We start from the raw sequence: 24,708 nt of genomic DNA, 5'->3' as shown, positions 1-24,708 counted from the left end.
TCTTTAAGCCTATGTTGGTTTGATCTTTGTTACAAAAACCTAATATTTATATAACCTAATGTTATACAATATTTGTAATGTTTACATGATAAACCTGCTTAATTTCTTACTTTATATGTTTCTGTATCATTTGAATGTTTTATAACATGTATAATTACTTTAAAATTAGAAATGTATAAATAGATAGATGATAGATAGATAGATAGATAGATAGATAGATAGATAGATAGATAGAGATAGGTAGAAAGACAGATAGTATGTGTGTCAAGGATAGAATAACAATTGATTAACAATTGAAGAGACTTCAGAATTTGGTTTTCTGATATCTCAAAATATCTCAAATTATAACCTCATACAAAGCAAATTCACAAACATTTATTGAGGAATAGTCTCATCAAAGAAACTAAGGGGATATGAATAAGTACGTCATTGTTTTTTAAAGTACCATATTTACTTAACTTACTTATGAGTAAAAAGTTAATTTCAGCAAAACAATATCATGCATACTTTTCAAGTAATACTGTTAATCTAAATTTCATTGGTTTGAAGTTTTGTTTGTATTTAACTTGGTAAAATTTGTTTTGCTTTATAGTTGTATACAAGCTGTAAGAAAAAAGAATTTAAATGAAGTTTTAAATTTGCACATTTTTCAGGATCTTTAATGCAGAATTAATTATGTTTGTCTATAATAAAATAATTTAAGTCCCATCTATCCAGAAAGTTGTGAGAATTTTATTCCTTTAAAAGTTATTGCTACATGACACAAGTTTGAGAAACTCTGCTTTTGAGAGAGATTCCCCCAAATCAAACAATCATTTGGGGTGTGGAATAATCACTGATTTGGGGTCAGAACGAGGTTGGGGTTTTGGCTTTCCCACTAACTGCCTGTGTGACCTTAAGCAAGTCCCTTCCCCTCTCTGGGCTTCAGTGATTTTACTGGCAAGTGAGAGTGTTGGACCCCATGATGTCTAAAGATCTTTCCAGCTCTGACCTTCTGAGATTCTCCGTTTTAACAGAAAAGACATTTGTGGGAGTAGGGGCAGAACCCTCTTGAAGTCTAAGTTTCACATTGCCCCCTTCTGGACTTTTATAGTATTCTCAAGAATTAGATTATTAAAAAAAACCATACACCTACATAGACATGCTGAAATATTATAGCCCAGGTCTTTTCCCCCCTCACAAAAAAAAACTTAGAAAGCCAGATTTGAAGGTTTTTAAATAGAAGTATTAGAAGACAATCCAAGAAAGAAGAACTGGCAAATGGCATCAAACGAGTGGTCGCTGACTTGGAGGAAGAGCTGGGCTCGGGAGAGTAGTACAGTTTCATTGTCATCTAATTCCCCCAATATAATAAGTATTATTAGCTGTTCTTTATCAAGAGCCTACTATGTACTGGGAACCAATTCTTTTGTTTAATCCTTCTAACAGCTTCCAGCCAGGCCTAGAATATCTGTGTCCTGAGTGGCTCCTGCTTTTCCCCACAATTTTGCCCTTTTTCCTCTCAAAGTATTCCCTATCCTGTAAAGATGGCTCCTTTCCCATTTCCTTCTAGAAGACTTCTTTGACTGCTCCTGACCACACGGCTCCTATCCTGTGGCACTTGAGATCTGTGTCTCATAATCAGGCCCTTGACTTCATATGTTTTCTTTTTTATTTGTGTGCGTCGAGCCTTCCCCGAGCTCTCCCTGTGCACACGTGTCTATGCACAAAGCACCGAGTCCACCTCCCCACACTCCCCTATCACCTAGGACACTGCTGCTCAAACAGGGCTTACAGCTCACGAGATGACTATCTTTATCCACACCCTTCACCTGGTTCCACTGTAGGGGAAATTACTTGGACTTTGGGTAGTCATCTCTTATATTTACTCCAAAGTAGGAAAACCAAGCTTCTGATTTTCTTCCCCAGACTCGATTCTCTCGCATCTGGTAAATGGTACCACATTCTTCCAGGTGAAGCCAAAAGCCTTAACTCCTCTTTTCATGTTGTATCTCATGTTCAATCTGTCAGCAAATCCTATTGGCTCTACCTTCAGAATATATCCACGACACAATCACTTTACCTCATTATTACCCAAATCACTATCTTCCTATCGTTGCCATTGAGTCCAAGCCACCGTCAGGTTTTGATTAGAGTTACAGTTTCTATAGCTTGTCTCAGGGCTTCTGTCGTTTCCTGCCCCCGGGCAGCTCCCAACACAGTCTGTTTCAAACAGAGCATCCAGGGAGATCCTTCTAAAACAAGTCAGATTACGCCACTTCTCTACTCAAAACCCTTTGATGGCTTTTCATATCATTCAGAGTAAAAGCCAAGACTCTTGAAATGGGCTTCAAGGCTCTTTCCAGTATGTCCCCTTCCTCTTTGATGTCATCTCCTCCAATCTCCCCACTCACTCCACTCCAGGCTCACTGGTATCCTCACTCTTACTTGAGGGCACCAGGCCTGCTTCTAACTTTTGCAAACTCCTACTGATCCCCTAAGGATCACTTTAGGTGTTATCTCTTTCAGGAATCTTCCTCACCCACCCACTATAAACCAGGTGAGAGTTCTCTTTTGTAATTCCAACATCTGTGGCTAGCTGTGATTTTTCTCCAACTCTTTGTACAATTATGACTTTTACCTGAAGCTGTCTCTCTCATCAAATTGTTCATTCCTTAAGGGTAGTGATCATATGTGACTTATTTAGACTATATTTCTAAGAGCTACAGAAATCAAGACAGTGGGTAAAGATAGACCAGTCAATCAAAGGATCAAATAAAGATCCCAAAAATTGACCCACGGATACATATGATCAATTGATTTTCTGTCAAGGAACCGAGCCAGTTCAATGAGGAAAGGGAATGCTTTTTTTAAAAACAAAAAACAAAAACCAAATTATACTAAATCAACTGGATAGCTGTGTGGATAAAAGCTGAACTTCAATCTTTATCTCACACCATGCATAAAAATTATTTTGCGATGAATCATTGACTTAACCATAAAACCTAGAACCATAATATTTCTAGAAGTATAAGTAAGAGGCTCTCTCCAGGACCTTGAAGTAGGTCAAATTTTGGGGGGGTTGGATACAAATAGCACAAACCATAAAAGGGGAAAAAATTGACATTCAACCTCATCAGAATAAAAAATTTCTGAATATCAAAAGATAGCATTAAGAAAACCAACAGACAAATTATAGAATGGACTATATACCCATAGCTCTATAGTTCCTGGCACACAATAGCTGCTCAATTAAATATTTGTTGAAAAAATATATAAAAGACCTGGCTCTTTTCCACCAAAAATACAGCTAGTCTAATGGGTACTGACAGCTGAGATGTCAACACCCTATGATATTGAATGGGCAGGGGTAGAGGTAAAAATCTATTGTTTTAGAGGAAGGAAAGGTATAAAGTTTTGTTAGTAGAAATAAAATATGTTAAGTCAGCAGATTCAGGAGAATGTGTACAGGTCACTAAGACCTGTAGTGAATCAGACAAAATAAGGAGAGAGTAACTGTAGAACATTCATATAAGTAAATTAGCTAAAAACACAAGTGGAATTTTGGAGCAGAAGGCATATGACCTTACATTCTAGTTTATCTAAGACTGTCTGATTTAATTAATATTATAAGTCCCTTTTTCACACTCAAAGTATCCTTGTTTGGATGATATGTAATGTGATTATTCTACTTATGTACGCTATCTCTTCCTCTTACTGTGGATAGTCAATGGGAATAAATAATCATGTAATTGCATACCTATGGTGTTATTTGTTCTTCAGTTAGCATCACACACTGGAAAGAACCTCAGGCCAAGTAAGAATAAGTGCTCGTTTTCCTAATGACCAGTATGAAAGTGGGCTGAGCAGCTGTGCAATGTGGTATTTAGATTGCTTCCCCGCTCCTTACTGTAACCAGGTGAGTTGGGCAGTAGGAGGCTTTGGTGTAATTATTTTGAATTACATAGTTCTATTTTACTCCCCAAACCACCAATTACATTGTAATCAATACACACTCTCTTTTAAATCCATGGAAACTGAGGCATGGAATGATCCAGTTAAAAGACTTGTTTGGGATCATTCAGGGTAAAAGATCTAGATGAAACTCTTATTTCTGATCAATTTATTTTCAGTTCACCATCACCACCATCATTCATTTATTTAGCAAACATTTATTCAACAACTATTATGTGCTATCACCTCCTTCACCACGTGATGGGGTCATTGAGGCCTCAATGTCCTGGACACTCACTGTGCGTGCATGGCTTAACCTAGGTGATCTGAGGCTGAGATCAACAAGTACTCATGTTCACTGTTTGACGTATATTCTATGTTTTTACTAAGAAAATTGACTGGACGAGGCCTGCAGCTCTACAGCAAGACAAATCTTAATCGTACAAGTGAATTGTACTTCAGGGGTCCAAACAAGGCAAGTGGGTTATGGAGCACTTTGATGGAGGTGGAGAGGGAAGGTCTTGCATTCAGTGATAGAAATAAACATTCGACCTTTCTACTGTACTTTTCTAAAGATTTTCTTTAAGCCTCAGAAAGACTCTTCCTTGATGTTGCTCTTTTACATGCTAAAGCCAACTAAGCACAGTCTTCAACCAGCATTTTGAATGGCTCATACATTTACATTAGAAACAACACCTTTGGTGCCTTTGATTCCTCATTCCATTGATCTGCTGCAGCTTTAAAATTTCAGGCAGGAATTCATTCATATCGACCTAATTTCAAAGAAAAAAAACCTGCTTTCCTGCCCTCGGAATTATCCATCTGGGGGACCCCTTTCTGTTCTAGTAACCTCTGGAGTGAAGCTGGTTTTACAAAGGTAGAAAACAACTCTTTGCCACGGTAATCATTTAACAAAATGAAACAAATATACATAAAAAGAGTTGTTGTTTTTTAATGGCTTAACCTGTAAAATAAATAAATATCTATACATACATAAATGGCTGCTACTAAGAAGAGGTCCAGGGAGCTAGGTAGTAAGGAAAATGGGAAATTTAAAATGTTATTGAAATTTACTAGATAATCTCAACTAACAATTCTGGTTCTTTGAATAATAATTATTATATCAATAATAACAGCTAGCTCTTATGTAGTAGATACTACATGGTAGGCACTATTCTGCGTGCTTGATGTGTAATAACTATTTAATCCTTACGAGAGTTCTGGGAGGTAGGTACTAAAACCTCAATTTACAGAAAAGGGAGCTTTAATGAGCATGGGGAGGTAGGCGACTCCAGCTGGGATTGGAGCCCAGTCAGGGAGGCTCCAGCCTCAGGCATCTTAACCAATACAGTGGAAATGTAGTTATTTCCAGAAATACAGTGGGCTATGTAGTTATTTCCAGAATGTTTTTACAACAACCAAGTAATTTTTTACGTCTAGGATTTAATATTTGGCATAAGGAAAGTTGAACACTTTGCTATATGCGTCTCTAGCCTAGTTTCAGGTAGGCTTTCAGTGAATGTATTATTGGGTGAATGAATGCATAAATAAATGTAGAATATCACAGGTTTTCTCTCAGTTGCCTCAGTCTATCACCAATAGTTTTCACCTTCCTTTTCTCACTGCCCACCGTCCACCCTATCAACTTGGTTAACGATAAATTTATCCTGTCTTCTCTCTGCTCAGTCCTAACCAGTAGGCTTGTACTTCTTCTCATCCTTCAGTGATTGCACATCCCACTCGGATCACACAAAGGGAGCTGACAGTCCAGAGGGGATGTGGGATACGAGGCAAAACAAAACAAAACAAAACAAAACAAAATAAAACAAAACAAAACAGAAGCACCGGTGTAGAGCCACGAACACTGAAACGAGGCAGAAGTTGTGTCCATGTGGGGAGCACAGAGACTTCTAACACTGAAACTCTCTTTCTTGTCCTCCAAAATCTACACCAGCCATGGGATGCTTCAGTCATTCATTCACCATTTAGCGAGCATCTACTACATGCCATCACTGTGCTAGGCATAAGATAGATAAGACATTGAATGAGAAAGGCACTCTTTTCTTACTTTTCATTATGATTATTATTACCTCTCTCCCAACCTCATCACACTCACATAACCTTATTCTCTCAATCTCTTCATTATTCATCTCCACATTTTACTGGGACTCCCTCTCTGGGAGTTTACTTATTATCTGTATCGTGACCATTATTCTTTTATTTACATATTAACTAAGCACCAACTATGTGACAAACACTGTTGTAGGTGCAGAGGATATAGTGATGATCAAAACAAAGAGCATTCCGCACTCACAAGCCTTACAATAACCCAAGTCTATCTGTACCTGCTATTCTTTCTTCTCTCAACTTCTTTAAAAGACAGAAAATTATGTAAAGTAATAATTATAACAATGTTATATTTTTAACATACAGAAATAGAATAATTATAACAATAATAGCACAAAAAAAAAGAGAGGAGAGAATGGAGTAGTAAAAGAGTAAAGTTTCTAGATATCACTAGAATTAAGTTAGTATAACTCTAAACTAGATTCTGATAAGTTAAAATATATATTTTAAACCCTTAGAGCAACCACTCGGAAAATAAGTAGAAATACATAGTTAGAAAATAATTAAAGGGCTATCCACATGCAGAAGAATAAAGTTAGATCCCTACCTCGCACCATAAACAAAAGTTAATTCAAAATGCATCAAAGACCCAAATGTAAGAGCTAAGACTATGAAGCTCTTAGAAGAAAACATACGCATCTTTACAACCTTGGGTTAGGCAATAATGTCTTAGATGTGACACCAAAAGTACAAGCAACCAAAGAAAAAATAAACTGGACACTATCAATCTAAAATAGTTACGCTTCAAAGGACACCACCAAGAAAGTGAAAAGACAACCTACAGGATGGTAAATCATTTTTGCAAATCATGTATCTGATAAGGGACTATAAACAAAACAACTCATAATAAGAACATAAATAACCCAATTTAAATATGGGCAAAGGACCTGAATAGACACCAAAGAAAATACAGAAATGGCCAATAAACACATGCGAAGATGCTTGACATCATTAGCCATCGGGGAATGCAAAACTAAATGACAGACCATTTCACACCCACCAGGATGGCTAGAATCAAAAAGACAGATAATAACAAGTGTTAGCCAAGATTTGGAAAAACTAAAATCTTCATACACTGCTGGTAGGAATTTAAAATGGTGCAACACTTTGAAAAACAATCTGTCAGTTTTGAAAACAGTTGAATATAGTTATCATGCAACACTGTAATTCCACTCTTAGATATATACCTAAGAGAAATGAAAATACATGTTCACACAAAAATTTATATGCAAATGTTCATAGAAGCATAATTCATAATAGCTAAAAAGCAGAAACAACTCAAGTAACCATAAACTGCTCGATGGATAAATAACATGTGGTATATCCATATGATAGAATATTATTCCTCAATAAAAAGAAATGAAGTATTGATATATGCTAAACGTGGATAAACCTGGTAAATATTATGCCAAGTGAAAGAAACTAGTCACAAAGGGCCATATATTGTATGATTCCATTTAGATGAAACGTTCAAAATAGGCAAATCTATATAAATAGAAAATAGATTAGTGGTTGACTGAGGGGTTTGTCGGGGCACAGTTGGAAATACTGGCTAAGCAGAGTAGCATTTCTTTCTAGGGTAATGAAAATATTCTAAAATACTCATAACCGTGAATGTACTAAGAGACGCTGGATTGTATACTTTAAATGAGTGAATTGTATGGTATTTGAATTATATCTCAGTAAAGCTGTTAAAATGCATTTAAAATAACTAAAGGAATTGAAATGTTACACTAGAAAATATTCACTTAATGCAAACTACCCAGCCAGCTGCCTCCAAATCTTTTTCCTCCTAACTTGACTATGATTTTGGATTAAATAGAACCTTTTAATTCCAGACCATTCATGTTCCGTTTCTGCCATTCACATCCTCACGCTTCCCATCCAGCTCACATTCTTAACAGCTATCACCCCTTTCAGACTTTTAGTTAGATCTTGCCTACTGATCTTTGCCCAAACTGTCCAAAATGGCTAGAACAAAGACTTACACAATCGTGGGATGTCAAAAATAGAAGACACTTCAGCTCTCCTCTCCTCCCACCTCTTCACTGGATGAGTTAGGAGACAAAGGCCCAGAGAGGCTGCAGGACTTGCCCATGTCTCCCTAAACACGTTGTCCTTGTTCGCCTCCTCCAAAAGCCTTTATTGATTAAGTACCAACATTTCCTATCTTCTACCCAATCTCTGATATCTTTATTGCATAAATGCTTTGATCTCTAGACACCATTCATTCACATTTTAACTCAAATCTTGTATCCCAGAGGGAAAAAAAGCAGCCCTTTTATCTCCACGGTCACCATATTCAAAGTCTCAGCTGCGGAGGCTTTTCCTTCTTCTGTTGTCACAAACAACAATTCAAAATTCATAGAGGGCTGGCTTAGGACCAGCTAGGAGCAAACACAGAGACAAACTCCCTGGTTTCCATAAAGGTCATTTCTTCAACTCACCTCACAGGAAATCATTCCTAAGGCCTTCAGAAAAGAGCAATTTAGTTCATATATATATTAAAAAAAAAAAAAAAATGCAGCATCTCTACATTTTAAAATGCTCTTAGGAAAGAAAATGGTAACAAGGAGTATTTTTCATTTCTTTATAGGTTTATACCTATATGTGTACCAGGATCAAAGAGTAAGTTGCTTTTTAAATCAAATAAATATTCATCTTTATGTATAACCTCTGGGGAGACAGGAAATTCATAAATCACGTAGATACGAGCAGTCATTCTTGACTTTACGTGAAGAGAAAATATGTCAATATCAAACTGGCCTTCCAACTGAAGGGAGCCTACTAATGATATAAATCATTAAAGAACATGAGTTATGAAGTCAAAGATCACGCAGGCCTACCTGGCTTGGAAAAGCAAAATAGACCGCTCTCTAAATAAGAGGAAAGGTCTTCCCGTGTCTGGCTGCGCCTTTGCGGCTCCAAGAACTGCCGGGCACTGGCATCTGCACAGAGGACCTTCGCGACTGACAAAGGGAAAGGCAAATGTAATTAGAGCCTCTTTCTTCCCCAGAGCGGAACTGATCTGGGGCTGATTGAAGAAGAAGTGATTACACAATGTTGGAGAGGCAGTTTAAGTGTTGCCCGCCAGGGAGCCAGGAGGCTTTCGGAGCCAGTTCTGAGAATTACATACTGTTCCATGGTGCTTGCTAATTGACCCAATATTTCTGGCTGAAAAATATTTCCCCAAGGATGCCAGTGAAAGTAGATAATGATGATCTCTCTCATCTCACAGGGCAGTTCATGAGCAAAGCGTGAGCTCTAGAGACTAGAAATTATTTAAATGCAGAAAACTGCAAAAAGATCTCAGCAGAACACACAAAGATTCAGAAGTATGCAAGAAGGTTCCTGCTGTGATTCTCAGCCTACTCCCCGCCTCCCCAACCCTATACTACTTTAGTTTGAATTTGTAAATTATTCATAATGATAAAGAAGATAAGGGGTGTGTTGGGGAACAACCATGAAGTCTATGAAATGGGCATATTTCTGAGAGCTTCATGATAATAGTCACTATTCATTTAAGTGCAGATCTATGCATATATAAGGAAAGATATCTGCAAAGTGCAGGGAAAGTTCTGTTGACAGAAAGGGGGTTATGAAATTGGGGTGGAGATGGAGAATTCAAGGAGCTCTATCACACGTTGCCCTGGACACTCCGTGTGTGTCTTTGTCCTTGTTGCTATTTTGACTATTTATAAATTCAACAGAGATTTTCTTGGCTTAAGGGCTAAAAATATACATTTTTCTCCACCAATATCTGGGGACTGGGGCCTGTCCTTGATGACCATGTATGTAAAAGTGACTCATCCCTGGTACAATAAAGTAGCCCGCCTGCCTGAGATGGCCTCATCCAGCCCTCCAAAGCTGAGATTTTCCAAAGCTTTGATTCCAGAGAGGGGATGACTTAGAAATGAATGAAATCTGGCACCATATAAGTCAAGTGGCTGAAGTGGTGACACAGTCACCAGTTGACTATAGAATACATTCCCAGTGAGAAATGGATGCTCATATACTGGTGATGAGAATAAATGGCACTTACGGGGACCAATATCCTAGAAAGACATGCAGAGGGTGCTGAAGCTCTATTTGAGAATATAGCTGGTACGTACTCTGAGTTTGTTTTTGTTTGTTTCTCTTGAAGTTAGGTCTTTGGGAATTCTGAAGAAAACAGTATAATGAACACTATGCCCAAGATCAAAGGGAAAATTCTCTTCTCAACTGCATCCTTGATGTTTCTGAACATTCAGGAATGATCCCAAAAATATATCTAGCTTTTGCCGGGAGCTTTGTTCCCAGATGGATCTGGGGCTGGCAGTTGTTTAATTATGCGTGATGTCGGGAGAAAGCCGTTTCTATCAGGCTGCATCTTCTCCTTTTGTCACTGAGTCACGGTCCCAGAGTGAGTAAGGGGATTAGGTCACCTTCGCATGGAGGAATCATTCCCCCAGGGAGGACAAGAGATGAGAGAAAGGAATGGTGGCCCCTGCTCAGCCCTCCTATCCTGAGGCATGGTTGTGTCAGGAGCCTCATGACAGAGCTGTACTGCAGCTGTGGTTATGTCAGAGGCTGAATCTGGTCCTCAGGATTTTAAAGTCTGTGAGGGATTTATTTGGGGCTCTCAGATGAGGGCGTTTTAAAATACCCATTGGAGCCTGGACTGAGGACTCTGCAGGGGAAACAGATGCTAGAGGCCTGCCTGCCTGGGCAGGGCATCTCCCAAAGGTCAGGAATGATGACTCATGGAAACCCAAAGGCAGTGTGTGACCGCTACCTGCCAACCATGTCAGAAATCTAGACGCCATCCCAGGCTTCTCTCTTCCCCCACCCAGTCCTGTCGATCCCCCCCCGCTTCAGGACCACCTCAATCCTTTAACCCATCATCCCTACCACTGCCTCTACAGGGGCAGGGCTGGACCCCACCACAGTTAGAGATGCACGTGTTTTAGGGCACCAGCAGACTAAAGATACCAAAGAGAAGAGGCAATAAAAGTCTTAAATATTTTGGTATTTGATTTTTTTCAATGCATTTCAACAACCAGTGTAAGAAAACTCAGAACATGCGTTTGACTAGACTCGGTTTATGGTTAGCTTTGCTTAAATTCTGAGTTGCATGTGGGGGATGATGGGGAGTCATGGCCTCTAAAGGTCTTCATTCCAACCTATGCCTAGTTGGCCAAAAAAGCCTTTTAATGGGCTTTCCTCCTTCCTGTCTTGCCCAGCTCGACTTTATTCTCCAGAAAACCTCCTACAGGATCTTCCTAAAATGTAGATATTACTACCCTGCTTAAAATTCTTCATTAAAATGATTATAGGATAAAATCCAATCTCCATTGCATAGTCTAGAAAGCTCTTCAAGATTTGATTCTTGATTTTATTTCTAGCTTCATTTCTTATTTCCCCTGCTCTCACTTGCTCCCGTCCATATGTCCTGATGGGGTTCATCAGGATACTATGGCATGTTAGTATATTGAATATTTTAAGCAGGAGGGTAACTCTGACTTCCTTCTACCCTCACCCTTCTTCCCCGCATCACGTTATAAAACCCTCAGGTGAGAGGTGCTCTTCCTATACCTGGAGAGAAAGAGCATCCTTATCTCTGATGGCAAAGGGGCAGCAAGAAGAAACCCAACAAGCAGGGCTTGCTAAGTTTTCCCCAGTTTATTACATTAATCTCATGCTCTCTAACCTGTTGTATGCCTCTACAACTGTCTGCTCTTCATCGACCTAGTATAAAATACTCAGGTCTGTTTCTTTGGGTCTTCGTTTCCTTATGAAGGCTCCCTTGTCACGTGAAACTTCTATTAAATCAATTTGTATGCTTTTCTCCTGTTAATCGGTCTTTGTTTAATTTTCAGATTCAGCCAGGAACCCTAAGAGGGTAAAGGAAAACTTTTCTTCCCCTACAATCTTACAATTGAGACATATCAAAATACTTGAGGTCCCATACGCATCCTATGCTGCTTCATGCTCCTATGCCTTTGCACATGGCATTTCTTCTCCATGGACTGTTTTCCTTGACCTGTTCCTCAGTGAAACTTCAAAACTATGCCTCTGTGAAACCTTCTTTGACTCTCTTAAGTCCGCGATGCTCTTGGAGTATTTGGTGCACCCCTCTGTTGATGTTGTTTGTATGCACATCTCTGTCTACCTGTCTAGACAATGAGGGTTCTGAGCACAGGGAGGATGGTCTCTTTGTCTCTATCTCCAGAGAGTGCCTGGCACATCACAGGTACTCAAGGCTTGCTTATGGAAGAGATGAAAGATTAAATGAATTAAAACGGGTTTATTTTTAGAATTAAAATGGGTAAACACAAAAATTATTTTAAATTTTTGTTTTACGAAATATTAATTCCACTATTTTTCTTATTTTAATTATCTAGTGGTTGAAATTCTACTTATTATTCAAATTTAGTTTAAATTCTCTTCCCTTCCTTCTCTATCCTTCCCTTCCCTTTACTCCAACCAGAACTCAGCTCTTCCTCTGGTATTTCCCCCATGAACTTTGTGTTTTCCTTTAACATCTTCAAATTCTGTCTGGTGTTTGGGTTACTTGTATACCTATTTGTCCTCCCTATTGGAAGGTGGGTTTCTATGGAGCAGGTCTTCAATCTTATTAATTTCAGGATTCTGAGCACCCAGTACTCAAGAGGAATCCATAAATGTTAGCTGCACTGACTTAAATTGTACAGATATTTTAAAAGGTAGTGTGGATCTTAGAAGACACAGAAATAGATATTTCTGTCGTAAACATCCTTCTCTGGCTGGGGGAAAAAACCCCACAAACATTTGTTCTATGATGATGAAGAAAAGGCAAAAATTTAACAACACGACCAAACAACGAAAACAAAAATTCTTTCAAGTATTCTATCCCCAAACAAGGCAGGTTTACTTCAAGTGGCCCTAATCAGAGCACCTCGGGCTGAAAAAGTTCTGATGAGTTGCCCCACTGCTTTTGTACAGCATTCTAAGGTTTTCAATGAAACACACCTCAAATATGGGTAGACATTCCTAAGGAGGCTATTTGAATTATAAGCATCAGAATGTTTACAGACCAGTATTTGTTCCAGCCCACAGACAATAAAAACAATCCAATTATGGCTTCCCTTTGGAAGGCTACCAAGGTTAAAATGATCACAGTAAGAGTTAAAAAGACTTCATTTCCCTCTGATTTTATTTTTAGGGTGTAAGACGTTATTAGCCTCTAGCAGAATTTGCTTTATTTTAAAGTATGATAAATAATCCCTGCACTATTTTCAAGACCTTCTTTGCACTTCTCAATTCTTCCAAAACGGTTCTGCAAATATACACACCCATGCACTTGCCTTTGCCCTTCTCCCTGCTCCTGACCTTCTTTATGTTTACACTTCCCCCAGGGGAGCCAAGACCAACACTAATTAGCACGGAATTAAATCCCACCTCTAGGACACTAGAGAATTAGTGTTTACCCAGGGTTCCAAGGCATCCCTAGTCCCTTTCCTCTCAAAGACTCTCAGTTAAATATCCAGCCCTGAAGGAAACTTCTGAGATCTGAATCAATTTTGTAATTTATTCCTGAAGTTTACCTTCCCATCAAAAATATCCTTTCACACCCGGGTAGCTTTACACACACAGCTCGCCCTAACTGGAACACACTTGCTCCTTGTCTCCTTCAGCCTTCAAGACCCTACTGAAATAGAACCTTCTTGATGTTTTCATCTCTCTATTCCTCCAAAGAAGGCTGAAACTCAAGAAGGCAGCAATGCAAGAATTAGGAAAGATCACCAAGAGCAAAGACGTGTCATTAGAAATCAAGGCTAAGATCATTTACGACCTTGTATTCCTGATTACCATGTACAGATACCAAAGGTGGACATTAAAGAGGGCTGATAGGAAAAAAAAAAAAATGATTCATTTGAAACATGATGTTGGAGGAGAGCTCTGCGGATATCCTAGACCACCAGGAAGACAAACAAGTGGATATTAGAGCAAATTAAGCCTGAAACATTGCTGGAGACAAAATGACGTCCTACTTGGGGCACGTCATGAGAAGTTGGGGTTCTTTGGAAATGACAATAATGCTGGGGAAATAGAAGGCAGCAGGAAAAGTGGAAGACCAACTCTAATCTACTATGGAATAGATTAACTCCATAAAAGAAGCAATAGACATGAGCCTGCAGGAGCTGAGCAGGGCTGTTGAGGACAGGACACTGTGGACATCACTCATTCACAGGGTCCCCAGGAGTCAGAACCGACTCGACAGCACACAACACACACATTCACCCAGAGGTAGGTGCTCCATCCTTAGTACTCCCGCTGAGCTCTGCACATATCTTGATAGTCTATCAGTTCATATTCTAATTATGTTTGGCCTCTCTAGACTGACCTCTGCTCCTTATCTATTTCTATATCCCCAACATTCCCCAGCATCTAGTCCTATGATATGGTAGGTGCCAAATAAATAACTGTTTAGAAAAAGAATTCAAACATAACATATGAAAGGTGCTGTAATATAAAGCTGTAAACCGCAAACAGCTCTTTTGAAGGACATTTGGAAACAGCCATTGTTTGAGTTGGTGTTAGCATAGTATTGTTGGCATTTTATTCAATGTAACAATGAAAGTGTTCTAAAAGCTACTTTAATTTAGCACTCACTGTATATCAGACAAGTTATCTAGATTCTAAGTCTTTGATTTCAAAAACAAAAGCAATAAGGAAATAATTCTACGAAACATCAGAGATGTATTTTAGAAAGGAGGTAACAGCAAACATGGGAGTGGAAAGGGTGGACTTGAAGAACAACCAACAGTAGACTGTGTCGAAACTATTAGACCTGTGAAGTGACATCAGAACATCTCAGGACACAAACCCAGGAACAGGTGAGTTAAGCCTCGTTGCCACTCTCCTTTTTGGACCAGATATGTCGTTAGGCTATTGAACACTGTAAAATAGCTCGTAACTTGTACTAAAACAAGTCTTTTCCTTCCTTGTCAGTCTTTCTTCCCTCCAACTCACCTAGCACACTGCTTATATCATGCTGATCTTCCACACCGTTTACGAAATCCCTTCTCTCTTGCCATCCAAACCAAGTGACCCAACTCATTTGTCAGTTTACACTCATTTCTCTCTCCTATAAACCCAGCACCTCTGCTGCCATACAGGTATTCACCCCATGTAATCTTGGCTTGTTATTTATCTTACAGTTGTATTCTAGCTACCTTATTAACAAGTAGCATTTAATAAGAGCTTACAATAAATAGCAAGTGCTCATTAAGTAGGGTGAACATATAGAATTTGTCATTCAAACCAAGACACTTTTCAGAGTAGAAGGGGGTACTAATAATAATAACACTGGGACGACAGGTGTAAACCAGGGCTGTCCCTGACAAAATGGGACATATGGTCACCCTATCAATAAGTGATAGTGTGGCAGACGTTGTAGGCTGGCTCACTCAGCATGTTCACTAACTGTCTTCTCCCTTCCTCGCCATCCTCTGCTATCAAGGCTGGGAACCCCAACTTCTCTTTCTCCCTCACAGCCAGGTCTGGCCAGCAGCCACAGATCTGGACAATGACACTTTAAGGAGAGGTTTCTAATACTTGTGCTTCCTGATAAATGGGACAGTTGCAACAAAAACGGCTCCTTTCTCTTTTCTTCCTGTATGAAACTTGTCTGGAGGCATAGTAGCCACCTAAAGACCATGAAGTAATAAAGAAGAGAGTAAAAGGAAGAGCATAAAGACAGGAATAAACTAGGGGCTCTGATGGCAGCTAAAACAAAGCTACCAATTACCTCTAATTATATATGAATTGTGTCCCTCCCCAAAATTCATAGGTTGAAGCCCTAACTCCAAATGCAATGGTATTTGGAGATGGAGTCTTTGGGTGTAATTAGATTTAGATTAGCTTAGGTCATGAAGGTGGCACCCTCAAAATGGGATTAGTGCTCTTATAAGAAAAGACCAGAGAGCTAGCATTCTCTCTCTCCCTGCCCCCACTTCTCCCTCTTCTTCTATCTCTCTCTTCCTCTCTCTCTTTCTCTCTCTCCTTCCCCACCCCCTCTCCCTGTGCCATGTGAGGACACAGCAAAAAAGTAGCCATCTATAAGTCAGAAAGAGTGCTCTCATCCCAACCAATCATGCCGATACCCTGATCTCAGACTTCCAGCCTCAGAACTGCGAGAAATTAATTTCTATTGTTTAAGCACCTCAGTCTATGGGATTTTTGTTATGGCAGCCTGAACTGACTAATATACCTATCTAGACCTCTTCTTCTGCAAGAAAGTAAATTTCTTTTAGCTAAGTAGAAAGGTTGTTTTATTATTTGCAGCCAAAAGCATTTTTAACTTAGAATAGCTATCCTTATTTTGTTCTAGTTAATTTATACATATTTTCTTCAATCCTTACAATGGCCCTGAAAGGTATCTACAATTACCCTCATTTTTCGGGTGAAGAAATTAAATTTGAGAAGGACTGGGTAACTTGTCCGAAGTTGTGCAGGCAACAAGCATTAGTCTGATTACCAGTTCAGGCCCATCTGGCCTCGGAGCCTGTACTTCAGACACAGCAGGTGCTGCTGCTTCTCCTGGCCTCCTGAGCGGAGCTGTACACGACACAGGCAATCTCCATTGAATGAATGTTGCTAGAAAGGAAGCTGAATGAGATCATTCTTTCCTACTTTCTTGCCTAAGCAATGTGAGGTTGCTACCCTCTCAGTCCACTACAGAATACGCCTCCATGTCAAGATGAAATGTCCAGTTCCACAAATATTTTTAAGTGCCTGTCTACTTTATGCCAATGGTCCGAGGTGCTTCCCAAGAGCCATGTAGATCTGACTAAACCATCAGCTGGTGGGGCAAAGCAGATACGGAAACAGATCATTTAAATATAACGTACAAAGCACTAGGCTAGAGATATGCACAGGAAGGTGGTCACCCAGAGAACATCCCAGGAGTTGTGGACGTTCAGAGAAGACTTCCTGAGGGGAATTTGCCTCTGTGATAAGTAAGCACTAAGGCAAGGAAATGTATAAGTCATAGAAACGGAAAGTGAAATGTGGAATTTTTTAACATACCATTGAATTCGAGGTAATATCAAGGGCGGGAAAATTCATACCCATGACCTACAGGAGCTCAAGACCTCATACTGTTGATTATGTCCAAGGGATATTTGTATAAATTTGAAGTCCAGAAAAGTTCAAAAGGCTTTTTAAAACTTTTCATAATCAAATATGATCAGAGTATATTTTATTAGCTAAGGATGGAACTAAGATTCTGTATTTGAATCTTTGTATCTGTTCTAACTTTCGCCAAATAATCTAGCATTGCACAAAAGGCTTTAAGCCACCAATTTGCAACTCTCACTGAATATTCAAGAAATGAGACAAACAGGTTTAAGCCAAGAGTTTAGTTACTTAGCACTGCTCTCTATAATCTTTAAAAATGTCACATCCTGTTTTCTGTGGATATTAACCCACTCAATTGCTTAGGCTTTGGTAAATTTCTTTTACTTTCCTTGACAGACTGCCATCACCAAACCACACAGAATGGTTCTCACATGGATGTAATGTGCTTTACAGAGAGGGTGACGCTTAAGGAAGCCTGAGTTTAGGCAAGACAGAAATACTTCTCTTCACCTAAATCACCTTTTAAATCTCTCCATCCAAAGCCAGCCACCCAGCCCGCACTTCTCCCAACAACATCTCTGCTTCCCCGGAAGATAGTAAATTTTCTAGCATATGCAACATGACAGAACACAAACTTACTAACATAAAAATTTGTCTCAAGGTTATATGCAGTGCTCTCAGGAGGCATGTATTTCCAAAACCTTGAAAATGTTGCTAAGTGGCTATTTCTGACCACACATGTCCTGTGTGAGTGAAGCAGGCTGGTGACTGCCACGTATTGTGGAAGAGTCAAATCAGGTCAGAGCACTGGAAAGAGACTGGGGACATCAAAGTAGGCCAACAAAGGGCAGCAAAGAAATTATTGAAAGCTCAAAGTCCCGAGTTGATGCAATCAACAATAATAGATATGTGACCAAGAAAAGTAACCAATAAAATGGAATAATTTTCTAAGTATGGCTACATCATTAATTCTCCAGGAGTGTAGAACACAAGTTTCTAGGGCCCGCTAGGTAGGTGAACATAATCCGGAGAAAGTTATTCCATATTTAGTGAAATTTCATAAACAATGAGAGAATCCTACAGGGTTCCAGAGGGAAAACACAGATTTCATACCAAAAATCAAGAATCAGAATGGCATTGAACTTTCAGCAATACTGGAAGCTAAAAAACAATGAACCATTGACTTGAGAAATCTGCAGGATTAATTTCCGGCCTAGAATCTTATGTCCTGCCAAACCATCAATTAAGTGTGATAGTGAAATAAAGGCATTTTCAGACATGCAAGGTATCAAAACTACTTCCCATAACCTTTCTTAAGAAGCTACCAAAGTGGATGCTCTGTAAAATGAAGGTGTAAACCAAAAGAGAGGGAAATAAGAGAACAGGGAGAACAGCATCAGCACAGAAGGGATGTGTAGGGAAATCTCAGAATGCCAGTGTGCGTGTTAGTGCTAGAACAGAACTGCTTCAGGCTGCGGAACTGAGAGCTACATTTTAGGGGGCTGGGGTGGCATGGGGAAGCAACTAATGACTGTTCGATGCATTTCATTGTGGGGAAAATACCAAGGAGAGATGTTTTACAGAGCTGTTAGAATAGTTGAAAAGAAACAGCAATAGGTGCCTAAAAATTAAACAAATAAAAAATAATTTTTTTCTCCAACGAAAAAAAAATACGTTCATAGTTCACGACCTGGCCCTGCAGTGAACAATAATTGCACAGTCATAATGCAAACTCGACATTGATTTTATTAAACTTGTGATATCACTTGTGAAAGGCACTGTAGGACAGAACTTTCCAGTGAGACGTGTACAAGCCCTGCTCATGGCAGCTGTTCCTCTTCACCATCCTAGCACAAGACTTTGCCCCGGACTCTTTTTCCTTAGTTCCCTGTACAAAATCCAAAATACCCCCAACAACGGCTACTAATCTGCAAGAACAATTCCTCTCTCTTCCCATAGTTAGTCAAGAAGCCAACCTTGACCAACTTCTTCTGAAACTAGCAGAATTTTGGCTGCTCTGGAAAAGTCCTAAGAAACATTTAGCCCCAAGTCAGACACTCCCAGGAGCTTTCCTATATTTGGCATCTTCAAATAAAGGGTCATGCTAACAGTGCACTGGCTGATTTCCTTCCACTGGCTATATTACAAAAATAAAGGGAGGGAAAAAAATAATTAAATTAAATTAAATTAAATTAAAGGAGGAAAGTTGGAGGGGATAGAGCAAGAAAGTTATATTCTCCCCATAATAAGAGAAAGTACATAGATCCTGTCTAAAATTGGTAGGTCAAGGACCAGCCATATAAGCAAATTACTTGGAAAGAGGGTGGTGAGTAATCCAACAGCTAAGAGCAGAGAGCAATTGTATCCGAGGAGGGGAACTGTCGTTTTTGTTAGAATCTTTCAATATGCTCTAATTCATAAAATTAGATGAATGAATTACTTTGATAACAATTTAAGAAACTTAAAAAAATAAAAACTTACCATTAAAAGCAAAACAAAACGCAATTACATAATCAACTGTGTCAACAAATTATCTCAACTACATGGTCCTGATGAACAGAGATGTAGAAAGCTTTCTTGGAGGTTTCAGAATTGGGAAGAAGGCCTGGTGGCAGGTCTGAAATGGGAAAGCTGCCTCAGCCCACAGCACTGTGATGTGAGGCAGTGAGGTGGAATTCATTTCCATCTGCCACTCAGGCCTCCCAAGTCAGAGGATTTTGCTAAATGGAATACTGGGGCTTTCTGATCAACCATCAAGTTCTCTGTTCTTTATGAAAGATAAGAGCAGAGTTCTTTTTAGCGTCCTTTTCTCCAACTTGGGTGTTTTCCTTCCTTCCTTCCTTCCTTCCTTCCTTCCTTCCTTCCTTCCTTCCTTCCTTCCTTCCTTCCCTTCCCTTCCTTCCTTCCTTCCTTCCTTCCTTCCTTCCTCCCTCCCCTCCCTCCCTCCTCCCCTCCCTTCTTTCCTTCCTTTCCTTCCTTCCTTTCTTTTTTCTGTGCAACTCTCTTTATACTGGACTTTTTCTCTTTTACGCTTTCCCTTGATCTGTGAGTTTTCTCCTCACTTCTGACTCCTTTTCCCTACAACTTTATTTTTCTCTCTAATCTTAAATTCTTCCCGTCATCCCCACCCTATCTCTATTCTCACCTCAATACTCTCCAAGTCCTGGTGGATACGCATGTATTTTTGTCTCTTAATTTTCTAAGTAGTTAGCTCAAATGACAGTCTTTTGAATGCAACTTGCCCACCTGTAAAATTGGTGAATATTCTTTGAGATGCTGTAAAATAATGACTGAACTATCTTTGAAGTTCTTGAGAGAAAATAATTTAAGAACTCAGATCTGCTTAATTCAAATTGTAGACTATTGTCTTTATAAGTAATTTGAATATTTTTTCTTCTCTTGAAATTTAAAACTTCAATTCTAGAGAACTTTTTTTAGAATGACAATAGGAAATGACAACAATAGAATGAGACTAATTTTATAAAGTTTGTCCTTTCAATAACTGAAAGAAAATCAGCCCATGAATTAGGGCTCTTTTTCCCTAGAGAAATACTATAATGAGATTCAAAGAATGAAGTTAGATTTCACAATATATTAATTTTTAACTTTCTCAAAATGAAACTATTTGGCTGAAAATATTAACCTAGTAAGACAAAATCTTTTCTTCTTTTAAACTTTTCAATCATATGTTATCAATGTATAAAACTGATTTATAGGATTCATTGCTCAGGAATTGTGGATGTGTAAAGAAAAGCGGTTCTTCAGAGGTACCAATGTTTTCTATTTAAAACATATGAATGGTGCCATTGCTTCCCCCGCAAATTAATCCATTTTAACTGAAAACCTAAGGTTAACCAAGAGCATTGAAGGCTCTATGGTCTATCTGTAGTTATTACCTGGAAATTTAAATTTCATACAAACCTGCCTTTATTTTAAATGCAGGTTAGTTATTAGGAAAAAAAGCACATTCCTCAGCTAAATATCCAATCCACATTTTTTCCTAACACAGAAGGCCTCTCTGAAGGTTTTTCCAAACTTACGGCTTAACAGTGGTCAAGCCAAAAATAAACTCATGAGGGCTTTAACTAGGCAAATTCAACAGCACACAAAACACTAGCCCATGGAGAGCTGGCCTTAGCTCTTTCCCCATTAACCTCATTCTGGGACCTCCCACCCACATTCGCCCATCTTCTAATTAGAAAGCTAATTAGGATTCCAAATTTAAATGCTAAATGGAAAGGGAGATCTGGTGGCAGGCCAGGATTCCTTGACCATCAAACACCCTCCTTCCTTCTCCCTTAGTGCTGTGAGCAGTGGGAAGAGAGCTGGGCCAGCAGGACTAGTTGGCTGGAGGGCAGTGTTTACTTTCAGTTGTCTGAGAGATCTATTTTACAAATAGCAAACTGTGAAAAAATAAAATTTAAAAAAACAACATGGCTTGGGCGTTTAGTACTTAAAAAATGAAACAATATTTTATGAGCCCAATTATTATTACCATGGCGACATGAGGGGACTTGAGGCGATCTCAAGAACAGTTCTTGGTTCCAGCCAGGCAGCGGCTCAACAGTGCAGGGCGACTTTTTCAGTTACCATGGCAACCCAAATTAGAAGTGCTTTTGCAACACTAACAGAAACCATCTTTTGAAGCGCTTCTGTGAATCACGTTGAATACTGACGATGCAAGCTTGAGCGATACATATTTTTCGAAAAAATAAAAATAAACAAAAACACCATATTGCCATAAACAAATACTAGTTTTAGATTCCCCTTTGAAATCTTGACTTAATTTGGACGAAATTTTTTGGTCTGGTTTTGTTTGGTTCCCCTTTGGATTCCGTGGCCTCTGGTGCAAACGCGATTTAATTTCCAAACTTGTCTGAATGGCACCGGTAAGAGTTTAGAATGTGGTTCATTCGCTCTCATTTTGAAACGAGACGAGGAATAGGGTTTGGGGGAGGGTGGGTCTAACAGAAATTCCTCCTGTCTACTAAACTCAGGAGGATGAAAGTGTGGGGGGTGCTGTATGGGATGTGGCCACGCGCGGGGTGCGGTACGCAGGGAGGGAGGGTGGGCGGGAGATGGCGGAATTTTAGCTGCCCCTATTAGGGCTAAGAGCGCTTTATCTGTTGTCTTGATCTCTCCATCTGCCCAGATGTTGTGTCAGGCACACAAAAGCTGATCAGCAAGCCTTTTAAAGACTCTGTTGCATTCTTTTCCTGGTCGTTATCCCCGGGTCCTGGAGCTTCTACTATTGCAGAAGGGACGTCCGGGAAGAGGAGACGAGGTTCTTCCTTACTTGTACAATCTTTCCAAAGAAACATCTTTCTTTAGGGAGAGTCGTGGTGTAGGGAGTGGTGGGAGGTTTCATTCCCTGGGCCACAGTCCTTGGCTGTCATTTCCCTCCACTGCCAGCCTGGGTCACTCAAGGTCCTCAGCCCCAGTTATGCAGATTTGGTCTGGCGCCTTGGGGCTCCGGTCTCGCGCACCAGGTGTGCGCCAGGGAAGGCGCTAGGCTGCCCTCCTCCGCTCTCGTGTGGCACGCACTCAGACACGGGTGCCCGCACAGACCCGGGCGCGGAGACACACACGCACCTACCCGTGGGCGCCACACAGTACACAGCACGGGCCACACTCTCGAGCACACCCTCGCCTCCCGCGCTAACGCCTTCTCCTCGGGCGCGCGGATGAGCTTGGGAAGGAGACGCCCCCAAGAACTGCTAACCTTCTCCTGACCCCAACTCATCCAAACCTCCGCCGAGAATATGTCACCCTCTGCCCCTGGGGTCGCAGGGAGGAGAGGCGACCTCCCCAACCCCCCAGGTCTGCAGCCTGATGGAGAAAAAAGCGCGGGTCAGTGGAGGTGTTGGCTGCGAGCCCTGCGGCCCTCACTCACCTTCCCGGCGAGCCCGGCTCGGGCTCCGCCGCGTGGCGCCCCGCCAGACGCTTGGGTGATGGGTGCTGGAGCGGCCTCCAGCGCGGGAGGTGCGTGGGGGTCGCGGCCCGGGGTTAGCGCCAGAGGCTCCCGGAGCTGTCAAGAGCTGCTGACCTGACAGCGGCCGCGGCAAACCCCGCCCGCCGGCCCCGGCCCGGGCCTCGCAGCTGGGACCTAGGAGCCTCGCAGCGTTTCCCGAAGGACCAATCCGGAGCGGGGGGCTGGCCAGGAGGATGGGGGACCTGGGGCGGGTCGGGCCATGAGGCGCCGGCCTAGACCTAGTAGGCCGGTTTCTATGGCAGCCAGAAGAGAGAGGCGGTAGGGAGGAGGTCGCGCGGCGCGGGGACACTCATCGCAGACACTCGAGGAGGGGGCGGGTGGCCCTGCCGCAGAGAGGACCCCTCCTAGAGCTTGGATGGGAAGCGGCTACACAGCCTAAAGAGGGCTGACACAGCTCCCATCAACTCGCGCCTCCAACTGAGCCGCTCCAGCGTCTTGATCAAAGATTTTCGTGTCTTTGGGAGATCACGACCCAGGAATTCTCCCAAACACAAGGGAAGTTTCCAGAAAACCACCGTGGTAGCTCCTTCGGGTGAGTCTGTCGGGGCCTAGGTTCTGCAGAAAGAAGTGCTAAAGTCACCCCCTGCGCGGATTCGTCATATACTTAGGCCGGGTTCCTTCGGTGCCACTTAGGTAGTGGATTCCTGATCTGCTTACTCCCCAGTTGATCCTCCGGCTACTGGTAGGTGCTAAATAGTTTTCCAGGTTATAAACAAAGAAGCCAAGTCATTAAATTGAGTGTAGAGCTGGGAATGCAATTCATAGACTCTTAAAGCATAGAGATATTTATTGAAGTTCAAATCTTTCATTTTACAGAGGAGGAAACTGAGGTCAGAGAAGTCAGTTAACGCAGCAAGGGTCACACAGCTGGTTAATGGCAGAGACAAGACTAGGCACCCTAAGTCACAGCTCAGTGAGCACTCTTTCCACCTCCTCAAGCTGCCTGATCCTGTATTTGATTGCCAGGGCAATATTTACAAAAGCAAAAGTGTTGAGGAGAGAAATAACCTAAGTTTAAAATCCTTTTATGATAGAAATTAGGGAATCCAAAGATTTTTTTTTTTTCTCTTTGCCAGGCACATGGTCATGTTACTGATTAAATCTTCACACAAAAAAATAAATGACTGATTAAGTCTTCAAAATAACCTTATGTTAGGTGCTGTTTTTCCCATCCCCATTTTGACAGATGAAGAAACTGAGCACCAGAAAGCTTATTTGACTTGCTCAAGGTCACACAGCAGTCCAATGGGGAGCTGAGATTCAAACCCAGTCAGTTTGACTTCAGAGTCAGGTTTCTTCTTTATTACCCTCTGTTGCTTCTTTGTATGATTAAAGGGGCCAGGAACAGGAAGGGCAAGAAATAAAACCTTGGACAGCTCCACAGACTGGCCATTGAGCACCGCAAGAAACCAAGAGAACCTGGAGTGATTACTTTCTTGGTTTGAGAGTGGTTGTCTACTTATGTAGGATAAGGGTTCTCTGGGAGAAAGATTTGTCTTTAAAGGGAGGCCCTCTCCTCAAAAGACAAGAGAATTTAAAAAAAAAACTCATCT

At 40.7% G+C, this 24,708-nt stretch overlaps 1 protein-coding gene across 2 annotated transcripts in view; it reads right to left on the bottom strand.

Moving 5' to 3' along the window:
• The window catches only part of NIM1K (NIM1 serine/threonine protein kinase), a 45,685-nt gene extending 21,475 nt beyond the window's left edge, over positions 1-24,210 (bottom strand). Inside the window, exon 1 of one of the 2 annotated variants that reach the window (XM_039877069.1) lies at positions 23,057-24,210. The gene's annotated coding sequence lies outside the window, so the exon portion shown is untranslated. Of the gene's footprint in view, positions 1-8,906; positions 8,973-23,056 lie in introns of those variants that run through there. The other variant, XM_039877070.1, reaches the window with a different exon arrangement.
• Positions 24,211-24,708: the final 498 nt, after the last annotated feature.

Source organism: Pteropus medius, unplaced genomic scaffold (genome assembly GCF_902729225.1).
Source record: "Pteropus medius unplaced genomic scaffold, Ma_sr-lr_union100, whole genome shotgun sequence".
In the NCBI taxonomy this organism is placed as follows: domain Eukaryota; kingdom Metazoa; phylum Chordata; class Mammalia; order Chiroptera; family Pteropodidae; genus Pteropus; species Pteropus medius.
Note: the sequence above shows the minus strand (reverse complement) of the source record. Positions and strands in the feature narration are given on the sequence as shown.